We start from the raw sequence: 20,003 nt of genomic DNA on the forward strand, positions 1-20,003 counted from the left end.
GGATGCACCAATGGGCCTCGAAATTGCTCAGCCGGCCCACAGGGGTCTGGAGGTACTCAGTGAACTTACAGGAAAACGAGGTCTACCCGAGAGGCCTAGGAGTCCTCAGACGTGTACTTCCTTTAAAGTAAAGCATATAAGGGACAAAGAACTCATGGAAATAGCTGCATGCCTCCCTTTCTGCACGGCTACTAAGGGCCTAACCTGGAGGCAACTTTTCACGTTGAGATTCCCTTTAGCTCTAGAGCTTGTCAGGCTGACCACCACCGCGGCCATGGAAGCCCCTGGTTTAGACAGAGCAAACTCATTTTCTCCCCAGAAGCATTCTTACAGTGTTTACAAGCCTGTCAAGAGGAGGGAATGGCAGGCAGTTTCAATGCAGCGTGAACGCTTCCTTCAAAACGGGAAAGCAAGGCTAGTTCCAGCAGGTCCCCTTTTCCAGGGGCACACTCAGCATGCACCCCTGTGGCTTCTAACAAGTCCGAGGAGACACAGGTTACCCTGTGTTTCCTTCCCTGACTCAACTTCTCGAAGTAGGGTGTTCTGCATCATGCGAACTGCCTCAACCAAGGAACGCCGTAAGCTGCTCCTCTGGGCCTGTGGCTATTCGAAAACCTGCAGTGCCACAGGAAGAACAGGACTTCAACTGCAGTAAGAACGCAAGCTGACTTCCTCTAGGAGGCACGGTGACTTCAGGCAGGACGTCTTAGGTGGAATGCGAAGACGAGGGTTACCCTGAGTGCAGCTCAGGCTAGGGCAACGCGTAAGACTTCCACGCCGTGTGGGACGTGCCAGAACGCTGTTCGTGAACGTGTGCGAGGGCTGAGGAAATGAAGCTGCTCCAAAAGAGAGGGCAGTGCGTTTCCCTACACCCGGCATGCACAGAGGGGCTGTAACGGGCTCCGGGTCTGGACGTTGCTTAGCTGACCCAGGTGAGCCTGGGGTACTCAAGTGTTCCTGCGGGAATAGGGTGCCCAGGCTAGCGTCCTAGGTGTCCAGAAAACTGTGCTGCCGTTCAAGGAACGCAGAGCAGAGGCCAGCGCCTCATGGAAACTGCTGCACGCCTCTGCTTCTGCACGGCAAATCAGGGCCTTACTTCCAGGCATGTGTTCATGCTGGGTGTGCCGGTAGCGATATAGCAGGGTAAGATGCTGACTTTCTCCTCGAGCAGAGTGACTTCACTTACGAGGGCCTCGAAGTACTCCAAGCACAGTGTTCTCTCATGGCAGCTCACACAAGGACCATGAGAAGTTTTCTGTGCACTTCGGACTCACCAGCAAAGTTGTCCTGAGGCCGTTCGAGGACTCTGGAAATGTAGCTCTCCTCAAGGAACGTACAGTGTGTTGCCCATCACTGGGCACGCACAGAGGGCCTCCGAGGGATGCACCAATGGGCCTCGAAGTTGCTCAGCCGGCCCACAGGGGTCTGGAGGTTCTCAGTGAACTTGCAGGGAAAACGAGGCCTACCCGAGAGGCCTAGGAGTCCTCAGACGTGTACTTCCTTTAAAGTAAAGCATATAAGGGACTAAGAACTCATGGAAACAGCTGCATGCCTCCCTTTCTGCACGGCTACTAAGGGCCTAACCTGGAGGCAAGTTTTCACGTTGAGATTCCCTTTAGCTCTAGAGCTTGTCAGGCTGACCACCACCGCGGCCATGGAAGCCCCTGGTTTAGACAGAGCAAACTCATTTTCTCCCCAGAAGCATTCTTACAGTGTTTACAGTCCTGTCAAGAGGAGGGAATGGCAGGCAGTTTCAATGCAGCGTGAACGCTTCCTTCAAAACGGGAAAGCAAGGCTAGTTCCAGCAGGTCCCCTTTTCCAGGGGCACACTCAGCATGCACCCCTGTGGCTTCTAACAAGTCCGAGGAGACACAGGTTACCCTGTGTTTCCTTCCCTGACTCAACTTCTCGAAGTAGGGTGTTCTGCATCATGCGAACTGCCTCAACCAAGGAACGCCGTAAGCTGCTCCTCTGGGCCTGTGGCTATTCGAAAGCCTGCAGTGCCACAGGAAAAACAGGACTTCAACTGCAGTAAGAACGCAAGCTGACTTCCTCTAGGAGGCACGGTGACTTCAGGCAGGACGTCTTAGGTGGAATGCGAAGACGAGGGTTACCCTGAGTGCAGCTCAGGCTAGGGCAACGCGTAAGACTTGCACGCCGTGTGGGACGTGCCAGAACGCTGTTCGTGAACGTGTGCGAGGGCTGAGGAAATGAAGCTGCTCCAAAAGAGAGGGCAGTGCGTTTCCCTACACCCGGCATGCACAGAGGGGCTGTAACGGGCTCCGGGTCTGGACGTTGCTTAGCTGACCCAGGTGAGCCTGGGGTACTCAAGTGTTCCTGCGGGAATAGGGTGCCCAGGCTAGCGTCCTAGGTGTCCAGAAAACTGTGCTGCCGTTCAAGGAACGCAGAGCAGAGGCCAGCGCCTCATGGAAACTGCTGCACGCCTCTGCTTCTGCACGGCAAATCAGGGCCTTACTTCCAGGCATGTGTTCATGCTGGGTGTGCCGGTAGCGATATAGCAGGGTAAGATGCTGACTTTCTCCTCGAGCAGAGTGACTTCACGTACGAGGGCCTCGAAGTGCTCCAAGCACAGTGTTCTCTCATGGCAGCTCACACAAGGACCATGAGAAGTTTTCTGTGCACTTCGGACGCACCAGCAATGTTGTCCTGAGGCCGTTCCAGGACTCTGGAAATGTAGCTCTCCTCAAGGAACGTACAGTGTGTTGCCCATCACTGGGCACGCACAGAGGGCCTCCGAGGGATGCACCAATGGGCCTCGAAATTGCTCAGCCGGCCCACAGGGGTCTGGAGGTACTCAGTGAACTTGCAGGAAAACGAGGTCTACCCGAGAGGCCTAGGAGTCCTCAGACGTGTACTTCCTTTAAAGTAAAGCATATAAGGGACAAAGAACTCATGGAAATAGCTGCATGCCTCCCTTTCTGCACGGCTACTAAGGGCTTAACCTGGAGGCAACTTTTCACGTTGAGATTCCCTTTAGCTCTAGAGCTTGTCAGGCTGACCACCACCGCGGCCATGGAAGCCCCTGGTTTAGACAGAGCAAACTCATTTTCTCCCCAGAAGCATTCTTACAGTGTTTACAGGCCTGTCAAGAGGAGGGAATGGCAGGCAGTTTCAATGCAGCGTGAACGCTGCCTTCAAAACGGGAAAGCAAGGCTAGTTCCAACAGGTCCCCTTTTCCAGGGGCACACTCAGCATGCACCCCTGTGGCTTCTAACAAGTCCGAGGAGACACAGGTTACCCTGTGTTTCCTTCCCTGACTCAACTTCTCGAAGTAGGGTGTTCTGCATCATGCGAACTGCCTCAACCAAGGAACGCCGTAAGCTGCTCCTCTGGGCCTGTGGCTATTCGAAAGCCTGCAGTGCCACAGGAAGAACAGGACTTCAACTGCAGTAAGAACGCAAGCTGACTTCCTCTAGGAGGCACGGTGACTTCAGGCAGGACGTCTTAGATGGAATGCGAAGACGAGGGTTACCCTGAGTGCAGCTCAGGCTAGGGCAACGCGTAAGACTTCCACGCCGTGTGGGACGTGCCAGAACGGTGTTCGTGAACGTGTGCGAGGGCTGAGGAAATGAAGCTGCTCCAAAAGAGAGGGCAGTGCGTTTCCCTACACCCGGCATGCACAGAGGGGCTGTAACGGGCTCCGGGTCTGGACGTTGCTTAGCTGACCCAGGTGAGCCTGGGGTACTCAAGTGTTCCTGCGGGAATAGGGTGCCCAGGCTAGCGTCCTAGGTGTCCAGAAAACTGTGCTGCCGTTCAAGGAACGCAGAGCAGAGGCCAGCGCCTCATGGAAACTGCTGCACGCCTCTGCTTCTGCACGGCAAATCAGGGCCTTACTTCCAGGCATGTGTTCATGCTGGGTGTGCCGGTAGCGATATAGCAGGGTAAGATGCTGACTTTCTCCTCGAGCAGAGTGACTTCACGTACGAGGGCCTCGAAGTACTCCAAGCACAGTGTTCTCTCATGGCAGCTCACACAAGGACCATGAGAAGTTTTCTGTGCACTTCGGACTCACCAGCAAAGTTGTCCTGAGGCCGTTCGAGGACTCTGGAAATGTAGCTCTCCTCAAGGAACGTACAGTGTGTTGCCCATCACTGGGCACGCACAGAGGGCCTCCGAGGGATGCACCAATGGGCCTCGAAATTGCTCAGCCGGCCCACAGGGGTCTGGAGGTACTCAGTGAACTTGCAGGAAAACGAGGTCTACCCGAGAGGCCTAGGAGTCCTCAGACGTGTACTTCCTTTAAAGTAAAGCATATAAGGGACAAAGAACTCATGGAAATAGCTGCATGCCTCCCTTTCTGCACGGCTACTAAGGGCCTAACCTGGAGGCAACTTTTCACGTTGAGATTCCCTTTAGCTCTAGAGCTTGTCAGGCTGACCACCACCGCGGCCATGGAAGCCCCTGGTTTAGACAGAGCAAACTCATTTTCTCCCCAGAAGCATTCTTACAGTGTTTACAGGCCTGTCAAGAGGAGGGAATGGCAGGCAGTTTCAATGCAGCGTGAACGCTGCCTTCAAAACGGGAAAGCAAGGCTAGTTCCAGCAGGTCCCCTTTTCCAGGGGCACACTCAGCATGCACCCCTGTGGCTTCTAACAAGTCCGAGGAGACACAGGTTACCCTGTGTTTCCTTCCCTGACTCAACTTCTCGAAGTAGGGTGTTCTGCATCATGCGAACTGCCTCAACCAAGGAACGCCGTAAGCTGCTCCTCTGGGCCTGTGGCTATTCGAAAGCCTGCAGTGCCACAGGAAGAACAGGACTTCAACTGCAGTAAGAACGCAAGCTGACATCCTCTAGGAGGCACGGTGACTTCAGGCAGGACGTCTTAGATGGAATGCGAAGACGAGGGTTACCCTGAGTGCAGCTCAGGCTAGGGCAACGCGTAAGACTTCCACGCCGTGTGGGACGTGCCAGAACGGTGTTCGTGAACGTGTGCGAGGGCTGAGGAAATGAAGCTGCTCCAAAAGAGAGGGCAGTGCGTTTCCCTACAACCGGCATGCACAGAGGGGTTGTAACGGGCTCCGGGTCTGGACGTTGCTTAGCTGACCCAGGTGAGCCTGGGGTACTCAAGTGTTCCTGCGGGAATAGGGTGCCCAGGCTAGCGTCCTAGGTGTCCAGAAAACTGTGCTGCCGTTTAAGGAACGCAGAGCAGAGGCCAGCGCCTCATGGAAACTGCTGCACGCCTCTGCTTCTGCACGGCAAATCAGGGCCTTACTTCCAGGCATGTGTTCATGCTGGGTGTGCCGGTAGCGATATAGCAGGGTAAGATGCTGACTTTCTCCTCGAGCAGAGTGACTTCACGTACGAGGGCCTCGAAGTACTCCAAGCACAGTGTTCTCTCATGGCAGCGCACACAAGGACCATGAGAAGTTTTCTGTGCACTTCGGACTCACCAGCAATGTTGTCCTGAGGCCGTTCCAGGACTCTGGAAATGTAGCTCTCCTCAAGGAACGTACAGTGTGTTACCCATCACTGGGCACGCACAGAGGGCCTCCGAGGGATGCACCAATGGGCCTCGAAATTGCTCAGCCGGCCCACAGGGGTCTGGAGGTACTCAGTGAACTTACAGGAAAACGAGGTCTACCCGAGAGGCCTAGGAGTCCTCAGACGTGTACTTCCTTTAAAGTAAAGCATATAAGGGACAAAGAACTCATGGAAATAGCTGCATGCCTCCCTTTCTGCACGGCTACTAAGGGCCTAACCTGGAGGCAACTTTTCACGTTGAGATTCCCTTTAGCTCTAGAGCTTGTCAGGCTGACCACCACCGCGGCCATGGAAGCCCCTGGTTTAGACAGAGCAAACTCATTTTCTCCCCAGAAGCATTCTTACAGTGTTTACAAGCCTGTCAAGAGGAGGGAATGGCAGGCAGTTTCAATGCAGCGTGAACGCTTCCTTCAAAACGGGAAAGCAAGGCTAGTTCCAGCAGGTCCCCTTTTCCAGGGGCACACTCAGCATGCACCCCTGTGGCTTCTAACAAGTCCGAGGAGACACAGGTTACCCTGTGTTTCCTTCCCTGACTCAACTTCTCGAAGTAGGGTGTTCTGCATCATGCGAACTGCCTCAACCAAGGAACGCCGTAAGCTGCTCCTCTGGGCCTGTGGCTATTCGAAAACCTGCAGTGCCACAGGAAGAACAGGACTTCAACTGCAGTAAGAACGCAAGCTGACTTCCTCTAGGAGGCACGGTGACTTCAGGCAGGACGTCTTAGGTGGAATGCGAAGACGAGGGTTACCCTGAGTGCAGCTCAGGCTAGGGCAACGCGTAAGACTTCCACGCCGTGTGGGACGTGCCAGAACGCTGTTCGTGAACGTGTGCGAGGGCTGAGGAAATGAAGCTGCTCCAAAAGAGAGGGCAGTGCGTTTCCCTACACCCGGCATGCACAGAGGGGCTGTAACGGGCTCCGGGTCTGGACGTTGCTTAGCTGACCCAGGTGAGCCTGGGGTACTCAAGTGTTCCTGCGGGAATAGGGTGCCCAGGCTAGCGTCCTAGGTGTCCAGAAAACTGTGCTGCCGTTCAAGGAACGCAGAGCAGAGGCCAGCGCCTCATGGAAACTGCTGCACGCCTCTGCTTCTGCACGGCAAATCAGGGCCTTACTTCCAGGCATGTGTTCATGCTGGGTGTGCCGGTAGCGATATAGCAGGGTAAGATGCTGACTTTCTCCTCGAGCAGAGTGACTTCACTTACGAGGGCCTCGAAGTACTCCAAGCACAGTGTTCTCTCATGGCAGCTCACACAAGGACCATGAGAAGTTTTCTGTGCACTTCGGACTCACCAGCAAAGTTGTCCTGAGGCCGTTCGAGGACTCTGGAAATGTAGCTCTCCTCAAGGAACGTACAGTGTGTTGCCCATCACTGGGCACGCACAGAGGGCCTCCGAGGGATGCACCAATGGGCCTCGAAGTTGCTCAGCCGGCCCACAGGGGTCTGGAGGTTCTCAGTGAACTTGCAGGGAAAACGAGGCCTACCCGAGAGGCCTAGGAGTCCTCAGACGTGTACTTCCTTTAAAGTAAAGCATATAAGGGACTAAGAACTCATGGAAACAGCTGCATGCCTCCCTTTCTGCACGGCTACTAAGGGCCTAACCTGGAGGCAAGTTTTCACGTTGAGATTCCCTTTAGCTCTAGAGCTTGTCAGGCTGACCACCACCGCGGCCATGGAAGCCCCTGGTTTAGACAGAGCAAACTCATTTTCTCCCCAGAAGCATTCTTACAGTGTTTACAGTCCTGTCAAGAGGAGGGAATGGCAGGCAGTTTCAATGCAGCGTGAACGCTTCCTTCAAAACGGGAAAGCAAGGCTAGTTCCAGCAGGTCCCCTTTTCCAGGGGCACACTCAGCATGCACCCCTGTGGCTTCTAACAAGTCCGAGGAGACACAGGTTACCCTGTGTTTCCTTCCCTGACTCAACTTCTCGAAGTAGGGTGTTCTGCATCATGCGAACTGCCTCAACCAAGGAACGCCGTAAGCTGCTCCTCTGGGCCTGTGGCTATTCGAAAGCCTGCAGTGCCACAGGAAAAACAGGACTTCAACTGCAGTAAGAACGCAAGCTGACTTCCTCTAGGAGGCACGGTGACTTCAGGCAGGACGTCTTAGGTGGAATGCGAAGACGAGGGTTACCCTGAGTGCAGCTCAGGCTAGGGCAACGCGTAAGACTTGCACGCCGTGTGGGACGTGCCAGAACGCTGTTCGTGAACGTGTGCGAGGGCTGAGGAAATGAAGCTGCTCCAAAAGAGAGGGCAGTGCGTTTCCCTACACCCGGCATGCACAGAGGGGCTGTAACGGGCTCCGGGTCTGGACGTTGCTTAGCTGACCCAGGTGAGCCTGGGGTACTCAAGTGTTCCTGCGGGAATAGGGTGCCCAGGCTAGCGTCCTAGGTGTCCAGAAAACTGTGCTGCCGTTCAAGGAACGCAGAGCAGAGGCCAGCGCCTCATGGAAACTGCTGCACGCCTCTGCTTCTGCACGGCAAATCAGGGCCTTACTTCCAGGCATGTGTTCATGCTGGGTGTGCCGGTAGCGATATAGCAGGGTAAGATGCTGACTTTCTCCTCGAGCAGAGTGACTTCACGTACGAGGGCCTCGAAGTGCTCCAAGCACAGTGTTCTCTCATGGCAGCTCACACAAGGACCATGAGAAGTTTTCTGTGCACTTCGGACGCACCAGCAATGTTGTCCTGAGGCCGTTCCAGGACTCTGGAAATGTAGCTCTCCTCAAGGAACGTACAGTGTGTTGCCCATCACTGGGCACGCACAGAGGGCCTCCGAGGGATGCACCAATGGGCCTCGAAATTGCTCAGCCGGCCCACAGGGGTCTGGAGGTACTCAGTGAACTTGCAGGAAAACGAGGTCTACCCGAGAGGCCTAGGAGTCCTCAGACGTGTACTTCCTTTAAAGTAAAGCATATAAGGGACAAAGAACTCATGGAAATAGCTGCATGCCTCCCTTTCTGCACGGCTACTAAGGGCTTAACCTGGAGGCAACTTTTCACGTTGAGATTCCCTTTAGCTCTAGAGCTTGTCAGGCTGACCACCACCGCGGCCATGGAAGCCCCTGGTTTAGACAGAGCAAACTCATTTTCTCCCCAGAAGCATTCTTACAGTGTTTACAGGCCTGTCAAGAGGAGGGAATGGCAGGCAGTTTCAATGCAGCGTGAACGCTGCCTTCAAAACGGGAAAGCAAGGCTAGTTCCAACAGGTCCCCTTTTCCAGGGGCACACTCAGCATGCACCCCTGTGGCTTCTAACAAGTCCGAGGAGACACAGGTTACCCTGTGTTTCCTTCCCTGACTCAACTTCTCGAAGTAGGGTGTTCTGCATCATGCGAACTGCCTCAACCAAGGAACGCCGTAAGCTGCTCCTCTGGGCCTGTGGCTATTCGAAAGCCTGCAGTGCCACAGGAAGAACAGGACTTCAACTGCAGTAAGAACGCAAGCTGACTTCCTCTAGGAGGCACGGTGACTTCAGGCAGGACGTCTTAGATGGAATGCGAAGACGAGGGTTACCCTGAGTGCAGCTCAGGCTAGGGCAACGCGTAAGACTTCCACGCCGTGTGGGACTTGCCAGAACGGTGTTCGTGAACGTGTGCGAGGGCTGAGGAAATGAAGCTGCTCCAAAAGAGAGGGCAGTGCGTTTCCCTACACCCGGCATGCACAGAGGGGCTGTAACGGGCTCCGGGTCTGGACGTTGCTTAGCTGACCCAGGTGAGCCTGGGGTACTCAAGTGTTCCTGCGGGAATAGGGTGCCCAGGCTAGCGTCCTAGGTGTCCAGAAAACTGTGCTGCCGTTTAAGGAACGCAGAGCAGAGGCCAGCGCCTCATGGAAACTGCTGCACGCCTCTGCTTCTGCACGGCAAATCAGGGCTTTACTTCCAGGCATGTGTTCATGCTGGGTGTGCCGGTAGCGATATAGCAGGGTAAGATGCTGACTTTCTCCTCGAGCAGAGTGACTTCACGTACGAGGGCCTCGAAGTACTCCAAGCACAGTGTTCTCTCATGGCAGCTCACACAAGGACCATGAGAAGTTTTCTGTGCACTTCGGACTCACCAGCAAAGTTGTCCTGAGGCCGTTCGAGGACTCTGGAAATGTAGCTCTCCTCAAGGAACGTACAGTGTGTTGCCCATCACTGGGCACGCACAGAGGGCCTCCGAGGGATGCACCAATGGGCCTCGAAGTTGCTCAGCCGGCCCACAGGGGTCTGGAGGTACTCAGTGAACTTGCAGGGAAAACGAGGCCTACCCGAGAGGCCTAGGAGTCCTCAGACGTGTACTTCCTTTAAAGTAAAGCATATAAGGGACTAAGAAATCATGGAAACAGCTGCATGCCTCCCTTTCTGCACGGCTACTAAGGGCCTAACCTGGAGGCAAGTTTTCACGTTGAGATTCCCTTTAGCTCTAGAGCTTGTCAGGCTGACCACCACCGCGGCCATGGAAGCCCCTGGTTTAGACAGAGCAAACTCATTTTCTCCCCAGAAGCATTCTTACAGTGTTTACAGGCCTGTCAAGAGGAGGGAATGGCAGGCAGTTTCAATGCAGCGTGAACGCTTCCTTCAAAACGGGAAAGCAAGGCTAGTTCCAGCAGGTCCCCTTTTCCAGGGACACACTCAGCATGCACCCCTGTGGCTTCTAAGAAGTCCGAGGAGACACAGGTTACCCTGTGTTTCCTTCCCTGACTCAACTTCTCGAAGTAGGGTGTTCTGCATCATGCGAACTGCCTCAACCAAGGAACGCCGTAAGCTGCTCCTCTGGGCCTGTGGCTATTCGAAAGCCTGCAGTGCCACAGGAAGAACAGGACTTCAACTGCAGTAAGAACGCAAGCTGACTTCCTCTAGGAGGCACGGTGACTTCAGGCAGGACGTCTTAGATGGAATGCGAAGACGAGGGTTACCCTGAGTGCAGCTCAGGCTAGGGCAACGCGTGAGACTTCCAGGCCGTGTGGGACGTGCCAGAACGGTGTTCGTGAACGTGTGCGAGGGCTGAGGAAATGAAGCTGCTCCAAAAGAGAGGGCAGTGCGTTTCCCTACACCCGGCATGCACAGAGGGGCTGTAACGGGCTCCGGGTCTGGACGTTGCTTAGCTGACCCAGGTGAGCCTGGGGTACTCAAGTGTTCCTGCGGGAATAGGGTGCCCAGGCTAGCGTCCTAGGTGTCCAGAAAACTGTGCTGCCGTTTAAGGAACGCAGAGCAGAGGCCAGCGCCTCATGGAAACTGCTGCACGCCTCTGCTTCTGCACGGCAAATCAGGGCCTTACTTCCAGGCATGTGTTCATGCTGGGTGTGCCGGTAGCGATATAGCAGGGTAAGATGCTGACTTTCTCCTCGAGCAGAGTGACTTCACGTACGAGGGCCTCGAAGTGCTCCAAGCACAGTGTTCTCTCATGGCAGCTCACACAAGGACCATGGAAGTTTTCTGTGCATTTCGGGCTCACCAGCAAAGTTGTCCTGAGGCCGTTCGAGGACTCTGGAAATGTAGCTCTCCTCAAGGAACGTACAGTGTGTTGCCCATCACTGGGCACGCACAGAGGGCCTCCGAGGGATGCACCAATGGGCCTCGAAGTTGCTCAATCGGCCCACAGGGGTCTGGAGGTGCTCAGTGAACTTGCAGGAAAACGAGGCCTACCCGAGAGGCCTAGGAGTCCTCAGACGTGTACTTCCTTTAAAGTAAAGCATATAAGGGCCTAAGAACTCATGGAAACAGCTGCATGCCTCCCTTTCTGCCCGGCTACTAAGGGCCTATCCTGGAGGCAAGTTTTCACGTTGAGATTCCCTTTAGCTCTAGGGCTTGTCAGGCTGACCACCACCGCGGCCATGGAAGCCCCTGGTTTAGACAGAGCAAACTCATTTTCTCCCCAGAAGCATTCTTACAGTGTTTACAGGCCTGTCAAGAGGAGGGAATGGCAGGCACTTTCAATGCAGCGTGAACGCTGCCTTCAAAACGGGAAAGCAAGGCTAGTTCCAGCAGGTCCCCTTTTCCAGGGGCACACTCAGCATGCACCCCTGTGGCTTCTAACAAGTCCGAGGAGACACAGGTTACCCTGTGTTTCCTTCCCTGACTCAACTTCTCGAAGTAGGGTGTTCTGCATCATGCGAACTGCCTCAACCAAGGAACGCCGTAAGCTGCTCCTCTGGGCCTGTGGCTCTTCGAAAGCCTGCAGTGCCACAGGAAGAACAGGACTTCAACTGCAGTAAGAACGCAAGCTGACTTCCTCTAGGAGGCACGGAGACTTCAGGCAGGACGTCTTAGATGGAATGCGAAGACGAGGGTTACCCTGAGTGCAGCTCAGGCTAGGGCAACGCGTAAGACTTCAACGCCGTGTGGGACGTGCCAGAACGCTGTTCGTGAACGTGTGCGAGGGCTGAGGAAATGAAGCTGCTCCAAAAGAGAGGGCAGTGCGTTTCCCTACACCCGGCATGCACAGAGGGGCTGTAACGGGCTCCGGGTCTGGACGTTGCTTAGCTGATCCAGGTGAGCCTGGGGTACTCAAGTGTTCCTGCGGGAATAGGGTGCCCAGGCTAGCGTCCTAGGTGTCCAGAAAACTGTGCTGCCGTTCAAGGAACGCAGAGCAGAGGCCAGCGCCTCATGGAAACTGCTGCACGCCTCTGCTTCTGCACGGCAAATCAGGGCCTTACTTCCAGGCATGTGTTCATGCTGGGTGTGCCGGTAGCGATATAGCAGGGTAACATGCTGACTTTCTCCTCGAGCAGAGTGACTTCACGTACGAGGGCCTCGAAGTGCTCCAAGCACAGTGTTCTCTCATGGCAGCTCACACAAGGACCATGAGAAGTTTTCTGTGCACTTCGGACTCACCAGCAATGTTGTCCTGAGGCCGTTCGAGGACTCTGGAAATGTAGCTCTCCTCAAGGATCGTACAGTGTGTTGCCCATCCCTGGGCACGCACAGAGGGCCTCCGAGGGATGCACCAATGGGCCTCGAAGTTGCTCAACCGGCCCACAGGGGTCTGGAAGTGCTCAGTGAACTTGCAGGAAAACTCGGCCTACCCGAGAGGCCTAGGAGTCCTCAGACGTGTACTTCCTTTAAAGTAAAGCATATAAGGGACAAAGAACTCATGGAAATAGCTGCATGCCTCCCTTTCTGCACGGCTACTAAGGGCCTAACCTGGAGGCAACTTTTCACGTTGAGATTCCCTTTAGCTCTAGAGCTTGTCAGGCTGACCACCACCGCGGCCATGGAAGCCCCTGGTTTAGACAGAGCAAACTCATTTTCTCCCCAGAAGCATTCTTACAGTGTTTACAGGCCTGTCAAGAGGAGGGAATGGCAGGCACTTTCAATGCAGCGTGAACGCTACCTTCCAAATGGGAAAGCAAGGCTAGTTCCAACAGGTCCCCTTTTCCAGGGACACACTCAGCATGCACCCCTGTGGCTTCTAAGAAGTCCGAGGAGACACAGGTTACCCTGTGTTTCCTTCCCTGACTCAACTTCTCGAAGTAGGGTGTTCTGCATCATGCGAACTGCCTCAACCAAGGAACGCCGTAAGCTGCTCCTCTGGGCCTGTGGCTATTCGAAAGCCTGCAGTGCCACAGGAAGAACAGGACTTCAACTGCAGTAAGAACGCAAGCTGACTTCCTCTAGGAGGCACGGTGACTTCAGGCAGGACGTCTTAGGTGGAATGCGAAGACGAGGGTTACCCTGAGTGCAGCTCAGGCTAGGGCAACGCGTAAGACTTCCACGCCGTGTGGGACGTGCCAGAACGGTGTTCGTGAACGTGTGCGAGGGCTGAGGAAATGAAGCTGCTCCAAAAGAGAGGGCAGTGCGTTTCCCTACACCCGGCATGCACAGAGGGGCTGTAACGGGCTCCGGGTCTGGACGTTGCTTAGCTGACCCAGGTGAGCCTGGGGTACTCAAGTGTTCCTGCGGGAATAGGGTGCCCAGGCTAGCGTCCTAGGTGTCCAGAAAACTGTGCTGCCGTTTAAGGAACGCAGAGCAGAGGCCAGCGCCTCATGGAAACTGCTGCACGCCTCTGCTTCTGCACGGCAAATCAGGGCCTTACTTCCAGGCATGTGTTCATGCTGGGTGTGCCGGTAGCGATATAGCAGGGTAAGATGCTGACTTTCTCCTCGAGCAGAGTGACTTCACGTACGAGGGCCTCGAAGTACTCCAAGCACAGTGTTCTCTCATGGCAGCTCACACAAGGACCATGAGAAGTTTTCTGTGCACTTCGGACTCACCAGCAATGTTGTCCTGAGGCCGTTCGAGGACTCTGGAAATGTAGCTCTCCTCAAGGATCGTACAGTGTGTTGCCCATCCCTGGGCACGCACAGAGGGCCTCCGAGGGATGCACCAATGGGCCTCGAAGTTGCTCAACCGGCCCACAGGGGTCTGGAAGTGCTCAGTGAACTTGCAGGAAAACTCGGCCTACCCGAGAGGCCTAGGAGTCCTCAGACGTGTACTTCCTTTAAAGTAAAGCATATAAGGGACAAAGAACTCATGGAAATAGCTGCATGCCTCCCTTTCTGCACGGCTACTAAGGGCCTAACCTGGAGGCAACTTTTCACGTTGAGATTCCCTTTAGCTCTAGAGCTTGTCAGGCTGACCACCACCGCGGCCATGGAAGCCCCTGGTTTAGACAGAGCAAACTCATTTTCTCCCCAGAAGCATTCTTACAGTGTTTACAGGCCTGTCAAGAGGAGGGAATGGCAGGCACTTTCAATGCAGCGTGAACGCTTCCTTCAAAACGGGAAAGCAAGGCTAGTTCCAGCAGGTCCCCTTTTCCAGGGACACACTCAGCATGCACCCCTGTGGCTTCTAAGAAGTCCGAGGAGACACAGGTTACCCTGTGTTTCCTTCCCTGACTCAACTTCTCGAAGTAGGGTGTTCTGCATCATGCGAACTGCCTCAACCAAGGAACGCCGTAAGCTGCTCCTCTGGGCCTGTGGCTATTCGAAAGCCTGCAGTGCCACAGGAAGAACAGGACTTCAACTGCAGTAAGAACGCAAGCTGACTTCCTCTAGGAGGCACGGTGACTTCAGGCAGGACGTCTTAGATGGAATGCGAAGACGAGGGTTACCCTGAGTGCAGCTCAGGCTAGGGCAACGCGTGAGACTTCCAGGCCGTGTGGGACGTGCCAGAACGGTGTTCGTGAACGTGTGCGAGGGCTGAGGAAATGAAGCTGCTCCAAAAGAGAGGGCAGTGCGTTTCCCTACACCCGGCATGCACAGAGGGGCTGTAACGGGCTCCGGGTCTGGACGTTGCTTAGCTGACCCAGGTGAGCCTGGGGTACTCAAGTGTTCCTGCGGGAATAGGGTGCCCAGGCTAGCGTCCTAGGTGTCCAGAAAACTGTGCTGCCGTTTAAGGAACGCAGAGCAGAGGCCAGCGCCTCATGGAAACTGCTGCACGCCTCTGCTTCTGCACGGCAAATCAGGGCCTTACTTCCAGGCATGTGTTCATGCTGGGTGTGCCGGTAGCGATATAGCAGGGTAAGATGCTGACTTTCTCCTCGAGCAGAGTGACTTCACGTACGAGGGCCTCGAAGTGCTCCAAGCACAGTGTTCTCTCATGGCAGCTCACACAAGGACCATGGAAGTTTTCTGTGCATTTCGGGCTCACCAGCAAAGTTGTCCTGAGGCCGTTCGAGGACTCTGGAAATGTAGCTCTCCTCAAGGAACGTACAGTGTGTTGCCCATCACTGGGCACGCACAGAGGGCCTCCGAGGGATGCACCAATGGGCCTCGAAGTTGCTCAATCGGCCCACAGGGGTCTGGAGGTGCTCAGTGAACTTGCAGGAAAACGAGGCCTACCCGAGAGGCCTAGGAGTCCTCAGACGTGTACTTCCTTTAAAGTAAAGCATATAAGGGCCTAAGAACTCATGGAAACAGCTGCATGCCTCCCTTTCTGCCCGGCTACTAAGGGCCTATCCTGGAGGCAAGTTTTCACGTTGAGATTCCCTTTAGCTCTAGGGCTTGTCAGGCTGACCACCACCGCGGCCATGGAAGCCCCTGGTTTAGACAGAGCAAACTCATTTTCTCCCCAGAAGCATTCTTACAGTGTTTACAGGCCTGTCAAGAGGAGGGAATGGCAGGCACTTTCAATGCAGCGTGAACGCTGCCTTCAAAACGGGAAAGCAAGGCTAGTTCCAGCAGGTCCCCTTTTCCAGGGGCACACTCAGCATGCACCCCTGTGGCTTCTAAGAAGTCCGAGGAGACACAGGTTACCCTGTGTTTCCTTCCCTGACTCAACTTCTCGAAGTAGGGTGTTCTGCATCATGCGAACTGCCTCAACCAAGGAACGCCGTAAGCTGCTCCTCTGGGCCTGTGGCTCTTCGAAAGCCTGCAGTGCCACAGGAAGAACAGGACTTCAACTGCAGTAAGAACGCAAGCTGACTTCCTCTAGGAGGCACGGAGACTTCAGGCAGGACGTCTTAGATGGAATGCGAAGACGAGGGTTACCCTGAGTGCAGCTCAGGCTAGGGCAACGCGTAAGACTTCAACGCCGTGTGGGACGTGCCAGAACGCTGTTCGTGAACGTGTGCGAGGGCTGAGGAAATGAAGCTGCTCCAAAAGAGAGGGCAGTGCGTTTCCCTACACCCGGCATGCACAGAGGGGCTGTAACGGGCTCCGGGTCTGGACGTTGCTTAGCTGATCCAGGTGAGCCTGGGGTACTCAAGTGTTCCTGCGGGAATAGGGTGCCCAGGCTAGCGTCCTAGGTGTCCAGAAAACTGTGCTGCCGTTCAAGGAACGCAGAGCAGAGGCCAGCGCCTCATGGAAACTGCTGCACGCCTCTGCTTCTGCACGGCAAATCAGGGCCTTACTTCCAGGCATGTGTTCATGCTGGGTGTGCCGGTAGCGATATAGCAGGGTAAGATGCTGACTTTCTCCTCGAGCAGAGTGACTTCACGTACGAGGGCCTCGAAGTGCTCCAAGCACAGTGTTCTCTCATGGCAGCTCACACAAGGACCATGAGAAGTTTTCTGTGCACTTCGGACTCACCAGCAATGTTGTCCTGAGGCCGTTCGAGGACTCTGGAAATGTAGCTCTCCTCAAGGATCGTACAGTGTGTTGCCCATCCCTGGGCACGCACAGAGGGCCTCCGAGGGATGCACCAATGGGCCTCGAAGTTGCTCAACCGGCCCACAGGGGTCTGGAAGTGCTCAGTGAACTTGCAGGAAAACTCGGCCTACCCGAGAGGCCTAGGAGTCCTCAGACGTGTACTTCCTTTAAAGTAAAGCATATAAGGGACAAAGAACTCATGGAAATAGCTGCATGCCTCCCTTTCTGCACGGCTACTAAGGGCCTAACCTGGAGGCAACTTTTCACGTTGAGATTCCCTTTAGCTCTAGAGCTTGTCAGGCTGACCACCACCGCGGCCATGGAAGCCCCTGGTTTAGACAGAGCAAACTCATTTTCTCCCCAGAAGCATTCTTACAGTGTTTACAGGCCTGTCAAGAGGAGGGAATGGCAGGCACTTTCAATGCAGCGTGAACGCTACCTTCCAAATGGGAAAGCAAGGCTAGTTCCAACAGGTCCCCTTTTCCAGGGACACACTCAGCATGCACCCCTGTGGCTTCTAAGAAGTCCGAGGAGACACAGGTTACCCTGTGTTTCCTTCCCTGACTCAACTTCTCGAAGTAGGGTGTTCTGCATCATGCGAACTGCCTCAACCAAGGAACGCCGTAAGCTGCTCCTCTGGGCCTGTGGCTATTCGAAAGCCTGCAGTGCCACAGGAAGAACAGGACTTCAACTGCAGTAAGAACGCAAGCTGACTTCCTCTAGGAGGCACGGTGACTTCAGGCAGGACGTCTTAGGTGGAATGCGAAGACGAGGGTTACCCTGAGTGCAGCTCAGGCTAGGGCAACGCGTAAGACTTCCACGCCGTGTGGGACGTGCCAGAACGGTGTTCGTGAACGTGTGCGAGGGCTGAGGAAATGAAGCTGCTCCAAAAGAGAGGGCAGTGCGTTTCCCTACACCCGGCATGCACAGAGGGGCTGTAACGGGCTCCGGGTCTGGACGTTGCTTAGCTGACCCAGGTGAGCCTGGGGTACTCAAGTGTTCCTGCGGGAATAGGGTGCCCAGGCTAGCGTCCTAGGTGTCCAGAAAACTGTGCTGCCGTTTAAGGAACGCAGAGCAGAGGCCAGCGCCTCATGGAAACTGCTGCACGCCTCTGCTTCTGCACGGCAAATCAGGGCCTTACTTCCAGGCATGTGTTCATGCTGGGTGTGCCGGTAGCGATATAGCAGGGTAAGATGCTGACTTTCTCCTCGAGCAGAGTGACTTCACGTACGAGGGCCTCGAAGTACTCCAAGCACAGTGTTCTCTCATGGCAGCTCACACAAGGACCATGAGAAGTTTTCTGTGCACTTCGGACTCACCAGCAATGTTGTCCTGAGGCCGTTCGAGGACTCTGGAAATGTAGCTCTCCTCAAGGATCGTACAGTGTGTTGCCCATCCCTGGGCACGCACAGAGGGCCTCCGAGGGATGCACCAATGGGCCTCGAAGTTGCTCAACCGGCCCACAGGGGTCTGGAAGTGCTCAGTGAACTTGCAGGAAAACTCGGCCTACCCGAGAGGCCTAGGAGTCCTCAGACGTGTACTTCCTTTAAAGTAAAGCATATAAGGGACAAAGAACTCATGGAAATAGCTGCATGCCTCCCTTTCTGCACGGCTACTAAGGGCCTAACCTGGAGGCAACTTTTCACGTTGAGATTCCCTTTAGCTCTAGAGCTTGTCAGGCTGACCACCACCGCGGCCATGGAAGCCCCTGGTTTAGACAGAGCAAACTCATTTTCTCCCCAGAAGCATTCTTACAGTGTTTACAGGCCTGTCAAGAGGAGGGAATGGCAGGCACTTTCAATGCAGCGTGAACGCTACCTTCCAAATGGGAAAGCAAGGCTAGTTCCAACAGGTCCCCTTTTCCAGGGACACACTCAGCATGCACCCCTGTGGCTTCTAAGAAGTCCGAGGAGACACAGGTTACCCTGTGTTTCCTTCCCTGACTCAACTTCTCGAAGTAGGGTGTTCTGCATCATGCGAACTGCCTCAACCAAGGAACGCCGTAAGCTGCTCCCCTGGGCCTGTGGCTATTCGAAAGCCTGCAGTGCCACAGGAAGAACAGGACTTCAACTGCAGTAAGAACGCAAGCTGACTTCCTCTAGGAGGCACGGTGACTTCAGGCAGGACGTCTTAGGTGGAATGCGAAGACGAGGGTTACCCTGAGTGCAGCTCAGGCTAGGGCAACGCGTAAGACTTCCACGCCGTGTGGGACGTGCCAGAACGGTGTTCGTGAACGTGTGCGAGGGCTGAGGAAATGAAGCTGCTCCAAAAGAGAGGGCAGTGCGTTTCCCTACACCCGGCATGCACAGAGGGGCTGTAACGGGCTCCGGGTCTGGACGTTGCTTAGCTGACCCAGGTGAGCCTGGGGTACTCAAGTGTTCCTGCGGGAATAGGGTGCCCAGGCTAGCGTCCTAGGTGTCCAGAAAACTGTGCTGCCGTTTAAGGAACGCAGAGCAGAGGCCAGCGCCTCATGGAAACTGCTGCACGCCTCTGCTTCTGCACGGCAAATCAGGGCCTTACTTCCAGGCATGTGTTCATGCTGGGTGTGCCGGTAGCGATATAGCAGGGTAAGATGCTGACTTTCTCCTCGAGCAGAGTGACTTCACGTACGAGGGCCTCGAAGTACTCCAAGCACAGTGTTCTCTCATGGCAGCTCACACAAGGACCATGAGAAGTTTTCTGTGCACTTCGGACTCACCAGCAATGTTGTCCTGAGGCCGTTCGAGGACTCTGGAAATGTAGCTCTCCTCAAGGAACGTACAGTGTGTTGCCCATCACTGGGCACGCACAGAGGGCCTCCGAGGGATGCACCAATGGGCCTCGAAGTTGCTCAGCCGGCCCACAGGGGTCTGGAGGTACTCAGTGAACTTGCAGGGAAAACGAGGCCTACCCGAGAGGCCTAGGAGTCCTCAGACGTGTACTTCCTTTAAAGTAAAGCATATAAGGGACTAAGAACTCATGGAAACAGCTGCATGCCTCCCTTTCTGCACGACTACTAAGGGCCTAACCTGGAGGCAAGTTTTCACGTTGAGATTCCCTTTAGCTCTAGAGCTTGTCAGGCTGACCACCACCGCGGCCATGGAAGCCCCTGGTTTAGACAGAGCAAACTCATTTTCTCCCCAGAAGCATTCTTACAGTGTTTACAGGCCTGTCAAGAGGAGGGAATGGCAGGCAGTTTCAATGCAGCGTGAACGCTTCCTTCAAAACGGGAAAGCAAGGCTAGTTCCAGCAGGTCCCCTTTTCCAGGGGCACACTCAGCATGCACCCCTGTGGCTTCTAACAAGTCCGAGGAGACACAGGTTACCCTGTGTTTCCTTCCCTGACTCAACTTCTCGAAAGGGTGTTCTGCATCATGCGAACTGCCTCAACCAAGGAACGCCGTAAGCTGCTCCTCTGGGCCTGTGGCTATTCGAAAGCCTGCAGTGCCACAGGAAGAACAGGACTTCAACTGCAGTAAGAACGCAAGCTGACTTCCTCTAGGAGGCACGGTGACTTCAGG

The sequence above is a fragment of the Delphinapterus leucas genome, chromosome 12 (assembly GCF_059928025.1).
Source record: "Delphinapterus leucas isolate spDelLeu-1000000601 "Yukka" chromosome 12, BTC_Dleu_Yukka2, whole genome shotgun sequence".
Classification (NCBI taxonomy): domain Eukaryota; kingdom Metazoa; phylum Chordata; class Mammalia; order Artiodactyla; family Monodontidae; genus Delphinapterus; species Delphinapterus leucas.